General features: G+C 38.1%; 1 pseudogene; it reads right to left on the bottom strand.

The window, feature by feature from the left end:
* Positions 1 to 1,113: 1,113 nt before the first annotated feature.
* Positions 1,114 to 1,503, bottom strand: LOC106733326 (small nuclear ribonucleoprotein G pseudogene; annotated as a pseudogene).
* Positions 1,504 to 17,404: the final 15,901 nt, after the last annotated feature.

The following is a 17,404-nucleotide window of genomic DNA, read 5'->3' as shown; positions in this document are numbered from 1 at the left end:
GTAGTTCGAAAGCTACTGTGGCCCCCAATTGAGCTACTATTTCTGAGAGAAGGGCTGACGTGAGAAACAGATTGCGCCTCTGCAGCGACTTCGTTGATTCCATATCAGCAGTACCCTTTTTTCTCTCTTGGCATTCCCTAATTGTGCTGTTATCAATTTATTGTCTCTGAGCTCCAAATCCATGCTTTGTTCTTCTTTGCGCTTTTACAGCTGGACCCAATCAGTTTATTTTCTCCAGCCTGCTGAGTTAGGATTTATTGATAGAGAAGACTGGAGAGACCCTCCAAGGCATAACAGAGATAGAGGCTTCTCTTTCTTGCTCCCAGTGTGTTTTATTTTGTCCTCCCATGTATGTGGCTGACAGTAGTGTTTGGGAGGCCCAGTGGCATTCATTCTCCAGTGCAATTCTTTGTTCTCTAGCTGAAAGCTTCCTGCAGACCAGCTCTAGCCTGCTGGCATCCCAGCAAAGGGCTGCACTCTCCAGCAGGCTTCAGCGGTTCTGAGGGCAGTCCTCTAGGCTTGGTTTGCTCCTTGGATGCTTTCCTTCTGCCTAGGGGTGGTTGATGTTTTGGACTTGTTCTTGCAGTTTTTGGAGTATTTCACCCTGTTTAATAGTTAATCGCCTTTTATTCGTTAGTAATTTATTACAATTAATTTTCCCTCTTCCCGTTATTGATGTGATTTCTGTATTCTAAACAAATCCTGGCATTTAGTTTCAATATCAATGACATTTTTATTTTTAATTTTTTAAAGGTTATTGCCATAGGGTGTATGCACTCACCAGAGAGTGAAAGAAAGAGGGTAAGTGAGAAATCACCCTCCAGAGGGGATAGCCACACCACACTCCCTTCTCTTCCATTCTCCTGTTGGGATTCTGGACACCTGTATACATGGAGCCTGGTGGGATTCTCAAGCTGCTGGGTCAGGGACTCAAACTGCTATCGGCCATGTAGGAGTCCAGTGCCTTAACCACCATGCCATCTGCTGGCTCTAATGTTTCCATTTTCAAACAATATTATTTAGGCTATTAGTATCACAACTCCCCCCCTAACTTAAGAAATAAATGTTGGCAGTCTTTTATGACAGGCACTGGTTTTTTTTTTTTTTTTTTTTTTACTTAACAAAAAGTTTATTATGGAAATGTACATGACCTGATTTTTACATCATAGTAAAAACGGGCCTGTTGACAAGGGGACATGGGTTTTTCTGTTGAACAGCCATTATTTATACTTGTTCCAAGGCTTCTAACATGATGATACTATTTCCTCGTATTACCACCATTCCAACATTGTTCTGCTGCCCACTAGTTGCCATCTCCACACATTCATCTATCACAAGATTCATAAATGGATCAAATCCCCGCAATATTCCTTGGACATGTCTGCCACCATTTAATTTTAATGATAACTTCTTGTCCATAAATTTTTTCAATTCGGGAGGGTGAGCTTTGCTCATGGTACCAACTCGGCGGGCTCAGGGATGCCTTTGAACGGAATTCTCGGCCTCTTCCTATTTTTTTTTTTTTTTTGAAGAGATTTTTGCTATAGGGCGCGTGCACTCGCCAGAGAGAGACAGAGAGACAGAGAGATAGAAAGCGAGAAATCACCCCCCAAGGGGTGATGGCCATGCCACAATCCCTTCTCCTCCATTCTCCTCTCGGGATCTTGGGCACGCACGCACACGCGTCTGGCATGAGTTTAAGCCACCGGGTCCGAGTCGCAAACCGAGGTCGACTACGTGGGAGTCCAGCGACATAGCCATTGCGCTAACTGCTGGTCCCATGATTTCTAATCCCACTATCCATGGGGATACCTAGAGGATTCCCTTGACATTAGGTATACAACTGGAAGTGATGTGTACCAACTCCACATGGAAACATTGAATAGCTAGTGCTCAACTTGCCAACCTACTCTCCAAGCACCTATCTTTGTCTTCATTTGACCGTTACCTCATCTCTGCCAAGTTAATTACCAGTGTCTAAAAGACAGGTTGATGATTGCTAAAAAGGGGTCTAAGAAATATGAAATATTAGACAAGAAAAAGTTGGAGTCATATTAATGGATTAATAATGTGTTAAATAGTTTTTCTCCCTGTGCATATCTGAATGCATTTAACATGCTAATATAGAGTGTCAATCCCCAAGAACAGGGAATTTTTAAAAGTGTTTTGGACTAGGGAGTCCCTAATTACTAGAGCAGGTGAAAAGTAAGAACTGAACCCTACCAATTGGATACTTCCATGGGAAAATGACACAAATCACTTTCACTCACATGCGTACCCTCTAGGAACTGGTTATCAGTGAATAATAGCAATGCCTGCCTCAAACGGCTATCGAATTTATTAAAACAACAGTGTCAGCAGTAGCAGCAATATGCACATTGAACTTTTGTGATGCTGCCAATCTAAAAGATACTGGAATAAAGTAGAAAAGTCCCTGAAGTTAAAAATTAAGTGGTGACTGACTGTAAAATGGTTTGGGTTATTTATACATAGGCTGTTCCAATAGACACGCATTACTATGTTTCTGATTATATTGAGAGGAAAGACATGTACGGATTAAATGCTTTATCTCAGATAGTTATCACTTAAAGAGGTTCAGTTCTTTATGGTTTTATCGAGGCCAATGCATATTACTATTCCTGGGCTGCCAGAGAATGTCTGAAAACTAATTAATGGCAGAGATTTGGAACATGGTACATCAATAGTTACAATATTTAGAACAGCCTCAATTTCTTTATGTTTTCTATTTTACAGAACTCCTTCCTGCTACATTTCCATCTTTCTATTAGAACTATGCTTTTGCACTAGTAAGTACCTTGAACACGTATCATTGGTTCAGGGCAAACTGGGGTTCTCATCCTAGCTAGTGAAAGTATAATCTTTGACATTTAACATTTCTGAACCTTGCTTTTCACCTACACAATTAGTAAATTTGAAATAGTCATCTTTCTGACCATAGAATTTTTGGTAAAGCTATTTTACCATTTCAATTCAAACAGCTAGTGAGAATGTTCTGGTAATTAATGTGATAGTGTACATTTTGTTATCCATTTATTAATTGATCAAATATTTAAAAAACAACTACTCTGCCGACTCCAGAACTTGTAAAATGGAAAATTTAAACAGGAGCTGTGGCATCAACAAGCCCGTAGGCTTGAACTGTACTGTTTTATACAGCTTTACTAATTAAATGGTCTCTAGTAGACTAGACCATAATTATATTACACAATTCTGTTAGTTACTGTTGCTGTTGAGATGTGATACAAATTGGTTACTAATAATGCATATTCACAGAGAGCTGGGAAGACTCCCTTGCAGTTACTGGAATGACTGGGAATTTTATTTTCAACATCTCACATGAAAAGTCCCTGTTGATGTTGCATCTGCACAGAGAGGAATGGAATTGTGAGTCTTTAAGCTGACAGAAAATTGTGATAAGAAATTATTAACTCATTTCATATAACAGAAAAGGTCAAAATTCAGAATTAAATACCTTCAAAAACAATTCTGGGAACTAGGAAATTTCTAATGATGATCAGATGACAGTTGTTGGTCAACAATTGCTATTAAAAGAAACTGTTCATTTTAAAGTAGTCAGTCATTTAAATTATTTACTTGACTCAGATGGTGAAAGGAAAATGATTCTGATGATGAGAAGAAAAAATATTACCTGACTTGACTGACTAGAAAGTACTGGGTTTGAGAGCTAGAGAGGAACATCTTCTCAGGGACATAATTGTCAAATGCTTGGGATTTATGTATGAATGGATACAAAGGGAGCTGCTACGCTGCTTTTTCTAAGGAATGTTCACCTGTGTGGAGGACAGAATTCATGTCATCATTTGTTTCATATCAAATATGTGTCATTTAACCTTCTGTGTTAGGTTCCTCTTCTCTGGTAAGTACTCACTCCTCAATGCAACCGCCACCCCCTCCAGCAACTTGAAACATTGTCTTAAGTTTTCAGAGCACAAACTTTTCATAATTCCAGTCATATATTTTTTTCATTCTTCCAATGATTACTTGCCCTACCCCAAATCCTTGTTTTCTATAAAAGCCTGCTTTAATTGAACTGCACTCTTCTTTTAACCTAGCATGTGAGTAGACTCAGGTGCAATTAGTCCCTGTTGTTGAAATCAGTGAATGAGACACATGGCAAGCTGCCAAAGAGAAAAGGAAGTAAAACAAAACAACAAGATCATCGATGATTCTATGATTTGTCTGTGATCTTTGTTGTCGATAAATCTTTTTTTTCCAACCATTGTATCATTATTTTTAGAAACTGCAGATGCATACTTAGCAGTTTTCTATTCAACTTTGAGGAAAATAATGTCAACATTCTGCTGCATTCATAGAAAAAAAAGTTGATATTTAAGCTGAAAAAACTAAAACTCCTGGGTAACTTCCATCTGAAATACTCCCATTTTCTTTTCTTTTTCTTCCTTTGTTTTTCTGGAGAAGTTTTTTTTTTTTTTTTTTTCTCTATAGGGCATGTATGCTTGCCAGAAAGACAGACAGAAACAGAGAGACAGAAAGCGAGAAATCACCTCCCAGAAAGGATGGCCACACCGCAATCCCTTTTCCTCCATTTTCCTCTCAGGATCTTGGGCACGCATGCACATGCACCTGGCATGAGTTTAAGCCATCTGGTCCGGGCCTTGAACCACGGTCGACTACATGGGAGTCCAGTGACATAGCCATTACGCCAACTGGTGGTCTTGTTTCATTTTCTTTTCTTATCCCATGCCCCTCACATTTTTTTTTTTGTTTTGTTTTAAGTGAGGTCACATACATAAAAATACATAAGAAGAAGTGTACATGGTAAAAAAATTTTTTTTAGAAAGTAATTAAATCCAGTTATTAGCTTGAAATAGGCTTATATAAATCTATCACCATTTTTCATATAACATTTTTAGGTTCAATACATACCTCATGATTAAGTAAATTAGATGTATTTGATTTATCTCAATTCACATTAAGAGCAAGTCAAAATCAATTAAATTTCTCTAAATTTTTATGCAAAATGAGATGGTCCTAGGCCATGTAGATTAATGCTATTATAAAATAGTTTCAGCACTATTTTTATATCTACAGAAAAACAAATATCATTTTAAAATGGGATAAACCACAAACTTAGCCCAAAACAATCCGAATGTGTAAAATTTAAAACTGAACTTGTGGAATAATCTTCTAGGAAATACTTTTAGAAGTAAAAATGACAAAGATCAGAACTAGTTGAGGCTTTGCCTCGGTTTGAGGAAGGTAACTATAGAAGTTATGTAAAAATTTGGTGTGGATTGGTTTATAAAGCATTTTGATGTCCTGGTTAAGAAGCATTATATGCTTGAAAAGTAGTGGAAAAAGGAGAAACTTCACTGTATTTGCAATTTATTTCTTTGCAAAAAAGATCTTAAAAATCCAAATATTATATTTAGTCTATCTTGCTGGTAGATGTCTATTCTGATTTGTTCTGCTTAAAATATTTTGGTATTACAAATTTTAAAGGTGGGGACCAGCAGTTAGCATAATGGCTATGTCATTGGACTCCCACGTAGTCGACCAAGGTTCGCGTCCCGGACCCAGTGGCTTAAAACTCACGCCGGGTGCGTGTGCATGAGTGCCCAAGATCCCGAGAGGAGAATGGAGGAGAAGGGATTGCGGCATGGCCATCCCCTCTGGGGGGTGATTTCTCGCTTTCTGTCTCTATGTGTCTCTCTGTCTGTCTGGTGAGTGCATGTGCCCTATAGCAAAAACTTGTACAAAAAAAAAAAAACTTTCAAAGGTGAAATTATTGTAACTGACCTTTTATTTGACTTTAGAGATGCATCCTGAAATATGTTAGGATATATCACATATTTGGAACTCTTTAGAATACTTTAGCATTTATAAGAAAACAAATATGTTAAAAGGATACATTGAACAAAAGTGGTTCAATCTTAATATATGTAAATACAGTTTATACATATATAAATATTTTTAAATCAGGGAGAATACATTATCTTGAAACTGTTGGGCCAGGGACCATCAGTTAGTGTAATGGCTACGTTGCTGGACTCCCATGTAGTCCACCGCGGTTCACGTCATGGACCCGGTGGCTTAAAACTCATGCTGGGCACGTGTGCGTGCGTGTCCAAGATCCTGAGAGGAGAATGGAGGAGAAGGGATTGCGGCGTGGCCATCCGCCCTGGGGGATGATTTCTCACTTTCTGTCTCTCTGTCTCTCTCTGTCTGTCTGGCGAGCGCACGCGCCCTATAGCGAAAACTTCTTAAAAAAAAAAAAACTGTTGGGCCAAGGATCCTTGGTGAACACAAAAAGAAATTAATGATAGATTAATTAAGGAGATTAATTAATATACATTCTTTCAAACTATTTCTGGGTTTCTAAACTTTCAATTTACTTTACTTATATCAAAATTTTTTAGCCCATTTTTGACAAGCACATAATATGACTAGTGGTGGGTGAGATTCCTAGGAAATTCCAGGAATTTGTATAATCTCCATTGGTTTACTCTACAGTTCTTTAACCATTGTGTAGGTCATCCCCCCACCCTAACGATAATTCACTTACTCCCTCCAAATGAGGACTTGCACCCTGAAAATCACCGTAAAGCCATAGTAGCAGTTAATGGGCAGCAGTGAAAGTGGTGAACATTCTGAGAAGCATATTGGAAATTCCAAAATATAGGGAAACCTTCTCAGCAGCGTAGAGTCCTGAGACAGATGAACACTTAGCACATCAACATCTATGACTCATAGGTAGTTCAAATTTATCAGAGCTTATCCAAATCACCCTTCTGTTTCTCTTATGTGCTATTTCCTTCTTTCCTCCTGTACACACAATTCACATAAGAAGTCACCGCAATATGAAGCTAGTTTTGTTCTTGGAATTTTTGTTAAGAAAATATTTGCACATAAAATGAAAAGACTCGATTATTTGGAAATTAGCACACATCTTTTATCCTGCCCTAAAGGCAGGATAAGTCCTTTATTGTGTTTCCTTAATTTTTCCTATGTCCTGTATACTTTGGACTTGACAGCATTGCGTTGTATCCTGTGTTGGTGTTTCTGTTTTGGTTAACCAGACTATGCTCAAGATTCAGGACTTTAGTGCCCATCCCAATGCATGGTAAATCAATTATGGAAGCACAGGGTAGAAGTAAAAGCATTTCTACCCAAAGAGCCCTGTTAAAACTGTTAGATTCAATTAAGTACAAATTCTGTCTTCAGGATTAGTTTTAAATTCCAAGTCAAAGCTCGATTGCTTTTGTTCTTCCTTGTACCCGCACATACACTCTGCCACTAAGTTATGCGTCTCCGCCATGCTGTCTAGCTCAGAAAAGACCCAGTGATTTGCAGCCCTCCTTCTGAGAAGCTTATTACATTCACTAGTTGCATTTGGAAGAATTTTGAAAGCTTCTTTTGGTGCAGGGGGTGATTTTTGTTGGTTACTATAGGAGAGATTTGGGTTTGGGGCTTTATTTTCATACCAGGATTGGATTGTTGAACCGGAAATCAAATTAAAACTGGCACGTCTCTGTGGTTTCATTTGCTTTTCTTCCCGCCATGGGACAAGCTGGCACCAAAGTCTTGTTTGGAAACCCTGAAATTCAAGCCTCAGAAAATCAGTGCCAATAATGTGAGTTGAAAATGCTTGGTTTGAATTTCCATAGGCTTGTGGGGACCCAAATAGAAAAGTTGAATTAGAGTTTGTCTCAGTGGCCAGTACAAGATCTTCAGATTCAGATTCAGACATTGTCTTACAAAATGTTCAAAGGTTCAACTTGTCCCAGCTCTTCCTCTACCATGTATAGTAACTTGTTTATGAGAAAAAACAATAGACGTGTGAAGGTCAAAAAGATGAAGTGTGGATTGTGTTTTAAAAAAGAATTTCAGGGTTTTTTTTATACAAGGAAGAAAGGAAATTGATGCAGCTGAATTTGTGCAATGTAGGATGTTGGGATATAAACGAATGAAGATTTGTAAAGGTATTTTTGTTGCATATTGTGAGTCGAAAAGCTTTCAGAAACTTAAATAATGATTTAAATTCTTTTTTTAAAGGTTGAATTCCTTTAAAGAAGGAGTGCTCAAGTGCTTTACAGATCTCTGTAGATTAAAAACTGACATCAATTTAGACATTTCTCATACTAAGTGGCACAGTTCACTTAACAGCCCAGCTCCATATTCTAAGAGTTTTAAATATCCCTTTTCATTAGTTTTTCTTAAATATTAGATTTTAAATTGGAAATATCCACAATCCCTGTTCATGCAACAGGAGATTTAATTATGTCTCTTCATTAGTTTTAGCCAATATTAGATTTTGTAATTGAAAATATTTCCAACTTCAGGGAGTAGGATATGTTGTTGATTAATAGAGAGTTCAGAATATTTAATACTCACTGTAATTGTAGTCTAGTAGATTACTTAGATGCCGAAAAAAAGAACAGGTAAGAGACATCATGAACCCTTGCAACCATAAGACTTCTTGTTTTAGTCCTCTTTTTGTTTTGGGGAGCAAAATAGAAATATTTAAAAAATAGTCACAGACTATGAGATATAAAAGGAAAAAATAAAATGAGGAGAAGGCATTTATCACATGGAATTGATAATGAGGTTGTTCAAAATGCCTAAGTCAGAAAAGGGAATGCAGGATGTGCTTTTAAAATCCCTTTCCAGATAAATTGCCTCTGGGTTTTGTATTTATAGCTTGCTCCAGGTATGAATTTGAAAGAAGGAAAATTGATTTTGGTATTTTCTGTGGTTTCATGCCTTTTTCCTCAGCCTTGGACAAACTTATCTAGCCTTTGCAGAAGCACAGATGTTGCAATTTCAGAATGTGATAAAAGTCCATTTTTTTCTCCTCAAAACGATAAAGCCCCCCCAGTTTCTTTGTTGGAAAAGAAAGTCAGACTGCAAAGCTTTTCATGAGTGGCAGTTGTGGTGTGAAATGTAAAGCTTCATTTAGTGCCCTTTAGCATGATCTCTTATAAGGCCTATTTGAAGATGCATGAGCAAAGGGGACAATTAGTATGAGTGTGGGCCTTGGACCAGTAACACATGATTTAACAGAGTGATGCCAGATTAGAGAGATTAGAGAAGATGAAAAGCACATACCGCTATGTGTCAGGTTTGAGAAACAGAAATGTATGTAATTTCACATCTGTACCCAATTTCATTCAATTTCCCTGGCTATTGAAGTCTGACTCAGTGTACATTCTAGCTCTACCTCCATGCAAAGCACAGTTATTGGTTTACAAGAGTGGCTGTTGGGTTAGTAGCTTTTGGAAGAAAAGAGCTTACCCAGGCATTGGAGGATGTTATTATTTTATTTGGGAAAAAGTTAAAGACATCACTTTAAGTATGATTAAAATATGTTTTTAATCAATACATTACAAAAACTATGGTGTTTAAAAGTGGAATGAAGGAAGAACGTTTCTGTTTATTTAGGCAGTAGTGTAGTCTTGCTTTCCCCCTCAGTCCTCAGAGAGGAAGTGGGAAAGGAGTGGAAGTCACATTCATCATGCCTGAGAGAGAGAGTCCCTGGTAAGCCCAGTGTAAACTTTGCATTCAATAGATGATATCATGGCAGATTAATCAACTTTTAGGTGAATTTAGACTAATGAATTTCAGAATCTGATTTCCGAGAAATATTAAGGCTGAAAATAAGACTGGGCTATTGAACTGAGGAAAAAAAAAATAACTAAAGGCAATAAATCCTAATTTCCAAGAATGGAAAGGATCTTCAAGCTCAAGACAGGCTTCCTTCCCTATTGTAGAAGAAACTATTGCTCAACTTTCATCTCCAGGTGGGCCTCTGCCCAACTCTAAGATAACTCTCAAAAAAAAAAAAATTCTATTTTGCTTTTCAGTGATTAAAAATTTTTACTATTATAAAGATTTTCCCTTTCAAAACCTGATTTCCTCCTACTTTAGCAGATTGCCCACATAATTGTTTATCTGTCCTGTACGATTTGATGATAGAATGCAAATAAGAACATAGTGTTCTTTTTTAGAGAGATTTTTTTTGCTATAGGGTGTGCTTGCCAGAGAGACAGCAAGACAGAAAGTAAGAGATTACCCTCACGGGGACTGGCTGTGCTGCAATCTTCTCTTCCATTTCCCTCTCAGGATTTTGGGCAGGCACGAGTTTCAAGCCACTGGGGCTGGAATTCAAACTGTAGTCGACTATGTGGGAGTTCAGCACCTTAACCACTATGCTAGTCCCAAGAACATAGAATCTCTTGACTTTATTATAAATGATCTAAAAAAACATGGAGAATTTTTCAGTTTTTGAAATCTTTTCTCCTGTGATACATTATTTTGTTTGAATCAGGGTGTCGGAAATACAGGAGCCAATCCATTGATTAGTGTCTGGCACCGTTCTTCCCTGAACTAGATGAGAATCAAGTAAGCCATTACAACAATAAGTGCTTGGGAATCCCAAATTTCTATTTCAATGTGAGAGATTATTCAGTGGCTCTGATCCCAGTGAGCTGTATCATTTTAGGGTAGCTATTAATCCTCAGTAGGTCTCAGTAGCGTCATACAAAAGTGAGGAGAGTAGATGAAATAACCTCACAGGTTGCTTCTAGTTCTAACATTCTAGGATTTCAAGATGTTTACTTTTTCAGTTAATTCAAATATGGTGTTAAAAAAATTTACCCAAGAGGTAGATATTACTAAAATTGTATCTTAAAGCAATAAGTTTGGGGTATATGTTCTTTTAAGTCAGTGTTTTTGTTTTTTTTTAATAATTTTTTAAAAAACAATTTCTGTTCTCTTCTAACCTGGGCCTTTTAGGAGGATTGCCCACTTTTCTATTTCAAAGAGGGCCAAGCTTTTCTAGTGAAGAAGTCCTAATTATACACCAAATATAATCAGAAGGATCTGGCAGAATATTGTTGCCCACAGCGTTCTGAATTTTCACATCTACGCTGGTTTGGGAAACTGGTTTTTGCTAAGTATTTTCCAACATCTCACTGCTCTTAATTGAACCCTGCAGGCTTTCCTTGGCAACTGACTTCAGCCCTCACTCAGTCTGGGAAGGCCCCTGAATGTGGGCAGCAGCACTGTGTTATTAGGATCCTTCATTTCAAGTTACCTCTGATTTTTCTTTCAAGGTTCTGCTTAGGCAAAAAGAGACCATCTCCTGCTGCTTGATTGATGCCCAAGCAGGATTTTCCAAGATAGAGATGGCTGGTGCGCACGGTTTAAAACAAACCCTAGGATGATTGCCAGGGAATGCGGTTTCGAGATTGAGGTTAGACATTCACATCTTGTTCCTCTTGGAGTCACTTTCTGTGCTCTCAGAGTGTGAAAGGAGTTGGCTAACAAAATTAGGCAAATTAATGATAGGTGGTATTTTTAAACAAGCTCTACTTTGTGAATTTGCTTATATAGAGGCATGGTGTGGCACTAATGAATCCGGATTGTGTTACTGGTTAAATATTAGGACATAGCCTAATATCATGAAAAAAATAATCTCAGGACCAGCAGTTAGCGTAATGGCTATGTCGCTGGATTCCCATGTAGTCGACCTCGGTTCGCATTCCGGACCCGGTGGCTTGAAACTCACACTGGGCGCGTGTGCATGCGTACCCAAGATCCTGAGAGGAGAATGGAGGAGAAGGGATTGCGGCGTGGCCATTCCCCCTGGGGGGTGATTTCTCACTTTCTGTCTCTATGTCTCTCTCTGTCTGTCTGGCAAGAGCACGTGCCCTATAGCAAAAGAAAGAAACCTCTCCTAAAAGAAAAAAATAATCTCAAGACAGAGAGAGAGAGAGAGAGAGTGAGAGAGAGAGATAAAGATCTATTATTTCTTTTTTATCTTTTTTTGGAGAGGTGTTTTTGTTTTTGTTTTGCTATAGGGTGCATGCGCTCGCCAGAAAGACAGAGAGACAGAGAGATAGAAAGTGAGAAATCACCCCTCAGGGGGGATGGAGAAATCACCCCTCAGGGGGGATGGTCATGCGGTAATCCCTTCTCCTCCATTCTTCTCTTAGGCTCTTGGGCATACATGCACATGTACCTGGCGTGAGTTTAAGCCACCAGGTCTGGGACTCAAACCGCAGTCGGCTACATGGGAGTCCAGCGACATAGCCATTACACCAACTTCTGGTCCCAATATCTATTATTTTTAACTTTCATAAAAATAATAGTTACAGAAAATAGGAAATCAGAACAGCAAAAAAATTATGCACAGTCCTACCACCTATTGACAATCAATAGTAATAGATTATGTATTTCCAGCCAGGCATTTTTTCCTGTGCATTTTCAAATCATAATTGTAACCATACTGTGTATAATTTTATGTATCAAAAATTTTATAACACCTTAAGATATATAATAAAATACTTTGTTAAGAAGTCACCTTTTACTATTTGACGTTATAATTTAAGCACGTCATGTTACGTAACCTATCCATAACTACATTCAAATTTTAAATAATGGCTTCCTAACAGTGTGAAATATGGATATTCTTAGATCATTAAACATTTGTATTTTGATATTTTAGGTGTTAACAAATTCTTCTTGTTAAAAATTACCCAGTTCTATATAAATACATTTCCTAAAAATGTTCTCTTTTTTCCTTTTAGGAAAGATAACCACATTCACTGATTCTTTTTTAAAATTTTTTTAGAGGCTTTTGCTATAGGGCGTGTGCGCTCGCCAGACAGACAGAGGGAGAAAGAGAGACAGAAAGCGAGAAATTGCCCTCCAGGGGGGATGGTCATGCCGCAATCCCTTCTCCATTCTCCTCTTGGGATCTTGGGCACGCACGCACATGCGCCCGGTGTGAGTTTAAGCCATTGGGTCTGAGACTCGAACTGTGGTCAACTACATGGGAGTCCAGTGACATAGTCATTACACCAACTGCTGGTCCCCATTCACTGATTCTTTAAGTTATTATTGAGTAATTTCAAACCAAAAATCAACTGGGAAATTAACTGAAGTAATCTGTTCACTTTAAAAATAAAACATTTGAGTATCTGGGATACCATGTAAGAATATTAAGAGTATGCTTTTCTTTCATTTCTTTTTTCTTTTTAAATGATTATTTATTTAATTTTATTTATTATTATTATTATTTTCATTTGAGAGAGATATTTTTGCTCTAGGGCACATGAGCTTGCCAGAGAGACAGAGACAGATAGACAGAAAGTGAGAAATCGCCCCCCTCCCTCCCCTGGGAGGATGGCCACGCTGCAATCCCTGCTACTCTATTTTCCTTTTGGGATTTTGGGCATGCACACACATGTGAACGGCATGTGTTTTAAGCCACTGGGTCTGGGACTCCAATCACAATCAACTGTGTGGGATTCTAGCAACATAACCATTATGTCATCTGTTGATCCTCCTTATTATTGTTATTTTAATTCAAGAGAGATAGAGAGAGAGAAAGAAAGTGAGAAAGCAAGCTGTTAGGTCCAGGACTCGAAATACAGTTGGCCATGTGGGAGTCTAGTATCTTAACCACCATGCCACCTGCTGGCCTCTCTTTCATTTCTTTTGGCTTCTCTTTGAGATGATTGTGTCTGTGCACTAAAAGAAGTAGAGTTGGGGAGTCAAGTACTCTCTGCAGTCCTAAAGAAAACCTCAGGTAACTGCTTTGGCTATCCTTTCACTCTAAAAGTGCAGGCTGCTGATGGCTTTGTAATGCTCTAAGCCAGTTTGGTTGTCAGCACTTCCATTCTTTGATTCCTTGACTCCTTCCATTCCAAAGAGTCCTTGAGATTCCTCAAACACCTTCCATCTTTTTAGTAGGGCACGCTCCTCCCTTGAATATCAATCCCCCTGCCTTTTGGGACAAAGTTACTACCTTGTGTGATAAACTACCAAGTCTCAGAATAGGAACAAGGACCAAGTGTTCTTATTCCTAATTCAATGATGAAACTATATGGGCAAATTGGGAATATTGCTCTGGTGTTTGACTTACCTGAGCAGCAAATCCGGTTTTTGAAAATCTCGATCAGAATCTCTTGTTTGTTTTTGATTTTAAAGTTGCTAATTTTGTTCTGACTTTAGTTTTGTTTGTTTTCCTGATTGTAAGGAAGAGCTTCCAAAAAGAGAATTGTGGCTAATATTGGGAACTCTTATCTATCCATTACTCCTCTTGCTTTGCTTTCTTATTTGTCAATCTCCATTGATCTTCCTCTCTGAACCTTCTTTTGTCATCAGTAACTATAGATTTTTACGTGAAAAATTGCCACTCCATGTTTTTCTCTGTTGTTTGGGTAATGTAAAAAAAAGATAAGGAAAAGAGGAAAACTCTCAAATTGGAGCCAGATGGCTTGCATTTGGACCTATGTAGGCAAGTTAATTCACTGGTTTGTGTCTTAGTTTTTCTTATCTATGAAATTGATCTAATATTATAACTCCCTTCCCCAATTGTTTGAGAATTAAATGAGATATACAGGTAAATCATAATATGGTACATAGAAATCACATAATGCATGCTTACTATTACTTATTTCATTGAAAGAAATTAATTAGACTATTAGTTCTAATTTTAAAGTCCAGGTATTTGCTGAAAATTTGAAGCTGATCAGTCTTTCTTACTTAGAATTCAGTTGAATTATTTTAAATATTGTATTTTAACTTTGGAACACTTTTATGTGCCAGCAATGGAACTAAGGACCTTCCACGCAGTATCCTGTCTAGTAGTTACAGCAACCTTACCATGTGGACCAATATTTCTGGTGTATATATGAGAAGAACGAGTTGTACAGAGGTTAAATCCCTTGTCTGGGGCTACTAACACAGTAAGGAAGTGCTAGAATGGGATTTCTAATCAAAATTTGGGCTATACTTCTATTCAAAAACCTATAATTGTTATTTTGGAGGAAAAAAATATGTTCCTGGAATGTGAAAAGGCAGGTAAAATGAAAAATCAGAAATCTTATGGTCTGATGGATAACGGAGTCAGATACAACTTGGCTGACTGCAGTTAGACTCCTGGCCCCATGGACTTGTGGATGCATACCCAAAATCTAGATAGGGGAGAAAAATGGAGAAGGGATTGCAGCTTTACCAAGCCTTGTTGAGGGGTACTTTCTCTCTCTCCATCTCTCTATATCTCCTTGGTGAGCACATATTACCTATGGTTAAAAAAAAAAAAAAGAGAAAGGAAGAAAGAAAAGAAACGTGGCCCAGCAGGTAGTATGGTGGTTAAGGCACTAGATTCCACATGGCTGACTACATAGTTAAAATCCTAGAACTGGCAGCTTGAAAAATACTCCAGGTGTGTGTGCATATTGTGCCAAAAATCCCTAGAGGAGAATGACGGAGAAGGGATGGTAGCATGACCATCTCCTTGGGTGGTAATTTCTTATTTTGCCTCTCTGTCTTTCTCTTTCCAGTGAGTACCTAGGGTAAAAATCTAAAAAGAAAAAATAAAGCACAGATATTCGGTATATATTGAGTGGGGACATACAAAATCTGTTCTTCATAGTCTGGTTTGCTTTACTTAGCATTAAGTTTTCTATATTCATCCACTTTGTGTAATTAACACAAAAATGAAAAGTTACTTGCTGATGATATGGTAATGTCTTTGTCTTGACTGATGTGCACTGCATTCATGCTGGGAAAAGCCATGTTGTATATTACAGATGTTTAATAATAAAATGTAACTAATTAATAAAAAAAGAAGTAAAAAATCCTGACAAATAAAATTCTGAACACCTTAGACTTTTCAGAATTGAGAGGGAGGTGCTTAAAATGTGAAGAATAAACTGCTCATTTTGGACTTGCAACCATGACTGTAAGTTGCCTAAATGTTGTGTGGCACCAAAGTCATTTGTTCCCATAGTAAGTCTCTGTAGGGCAGTGACGGGGGATCATATTTTATGTCTCTGTGAAGTTTAAAAGCATAAGTAATGTTAAATGATAAGGAATAATAAAATGTAACTGGCAATTTTGAAAGATTAACCTCAGACACAGGCAATATACAAAGAACTTTCCAAAAGTTTGTGGAAAATGTATTACGAAAAAACTCTTCATGATTTCAAAACTTTATTGCACCAGACAAACTTGTGCTTTAATTTCATTATTCTATGAAATGTTTGAAGTGTTCTTGTATAAGCATATATTTTAATTTTCCTAATAATCTTCAAATATAGTTTTTTTTTTTTTTTGGAGAGGTTTTTTTCACTATAGGGCGCATGCGCTCGCCAGACAGAGAGAGACAGAGAGACAGAAAGCGAGAAATCACCCCCCAGGGGGGATGGTTATGCCGCAATCCCTTCTCCTCCATTCTCCTCTCGGGATCTTGGGCACGCATGCACACGCGCCCGGCGTGAGTTTTAAGCCATCGGGTCCAGGACGCGAACTGCGGTCGACTACGTGGGAGTCCAGCAACACAGCCATTACGTTAACTGCTGGTTCCCATTCAAATGTAGTTTTTGAGAGAGATTTTTGCTGTAGTGAGTGTGCTCTTGCCAGAGAGAGACAGCCAAAAATGTCCCCCCAGGGGGAATGGCTATGACACAATCTCTTCTCCTCCATTCTCCTCTCAGGATTTTGGGTAAGCACACACACATACCTGGAATGAAGTTTAAGCCGTCAGTCTGGGACTCAAACTGTGTTGACTACGTGGGAGGCCAGCAACATAACCATTAAGCCATATGCTGGTCCCTTACATACAGTTTTAATTGCTAAGAAATAATGGCATTTATTTACTCTTCAGTTAAATTAAACAATTCTGCATTTAAGCAGATCCCAGTTTCTTTTCTTTTCTTTTCTTTCTTTCTTTTTTTTTTTTTCTGAGAGAGATTTTTGCTATAAGGTGTGTACCCTCACTGGAGAGACAGGAAGAGAGAAATCACCCACCAGGGTGGATGACCACACTGCAATCCCTTCTCTAGTCTCCTCTTAGGAATTTGGACATGCACAAACACACAACTTACATGAGTTTTAAGCTGTTTGGTCTGGGATGTGACTTGCGATCGACTACATGGGTGTCCAAAGATGTAACCATTACACCATCTTATGGTCCCTAGGTCCCACTTTCATACCTTTGATCTGGAATACTTCTATCATACCTCCAAGAAACTGATAATCTAGTTATATTCTATAGAATCTGGGGACAATATTTCCTTATACTGCTTTTGGTTCCTTACAATGGACAAGATTTGCAAAGTTGATGTATTTCCCTCTAGTATTGCTTTACCGCTCCATTCTTCTCCTTACCCTCTGCACATCTCTCCCCTCCCCTGAATAGGGAACATGGACAAAGATATGGCGACTGCTGGTCAGAACGTGGTCCTTGAGTCAATACAGTGCTCAGTGTATATTCTTCTACGCTGCATCAAATGGGCCAAGGGAAATCCTAAAGATCAAAAAGCGTCCACAGTCACAGAGCCTATATACCCAATTTCAAGATAAGAATTAATTCTCTTAAACTGTATAA

The sequence above is a fragment of the Tupaia chinensis genome, unplaced genomic scaffold (genome assembly GCF_000334495.1).
Source record: "Tupaia chinensis unplaced genomic scaffold, TupChi_1.0 Scaffold143570_1, whole genome shotgun sequence".
NCBI lineage: Eukaryota > Metazoa > Chordata > Mammalia > Scandentia > Tupaiidae > Tupaia > Tupaia belangeri.
The sequence above is the reverse complement of the archived record's forward strand: the minus strand, read 5'-3'. Positions and strand labels throughout refer to the sequence as shown.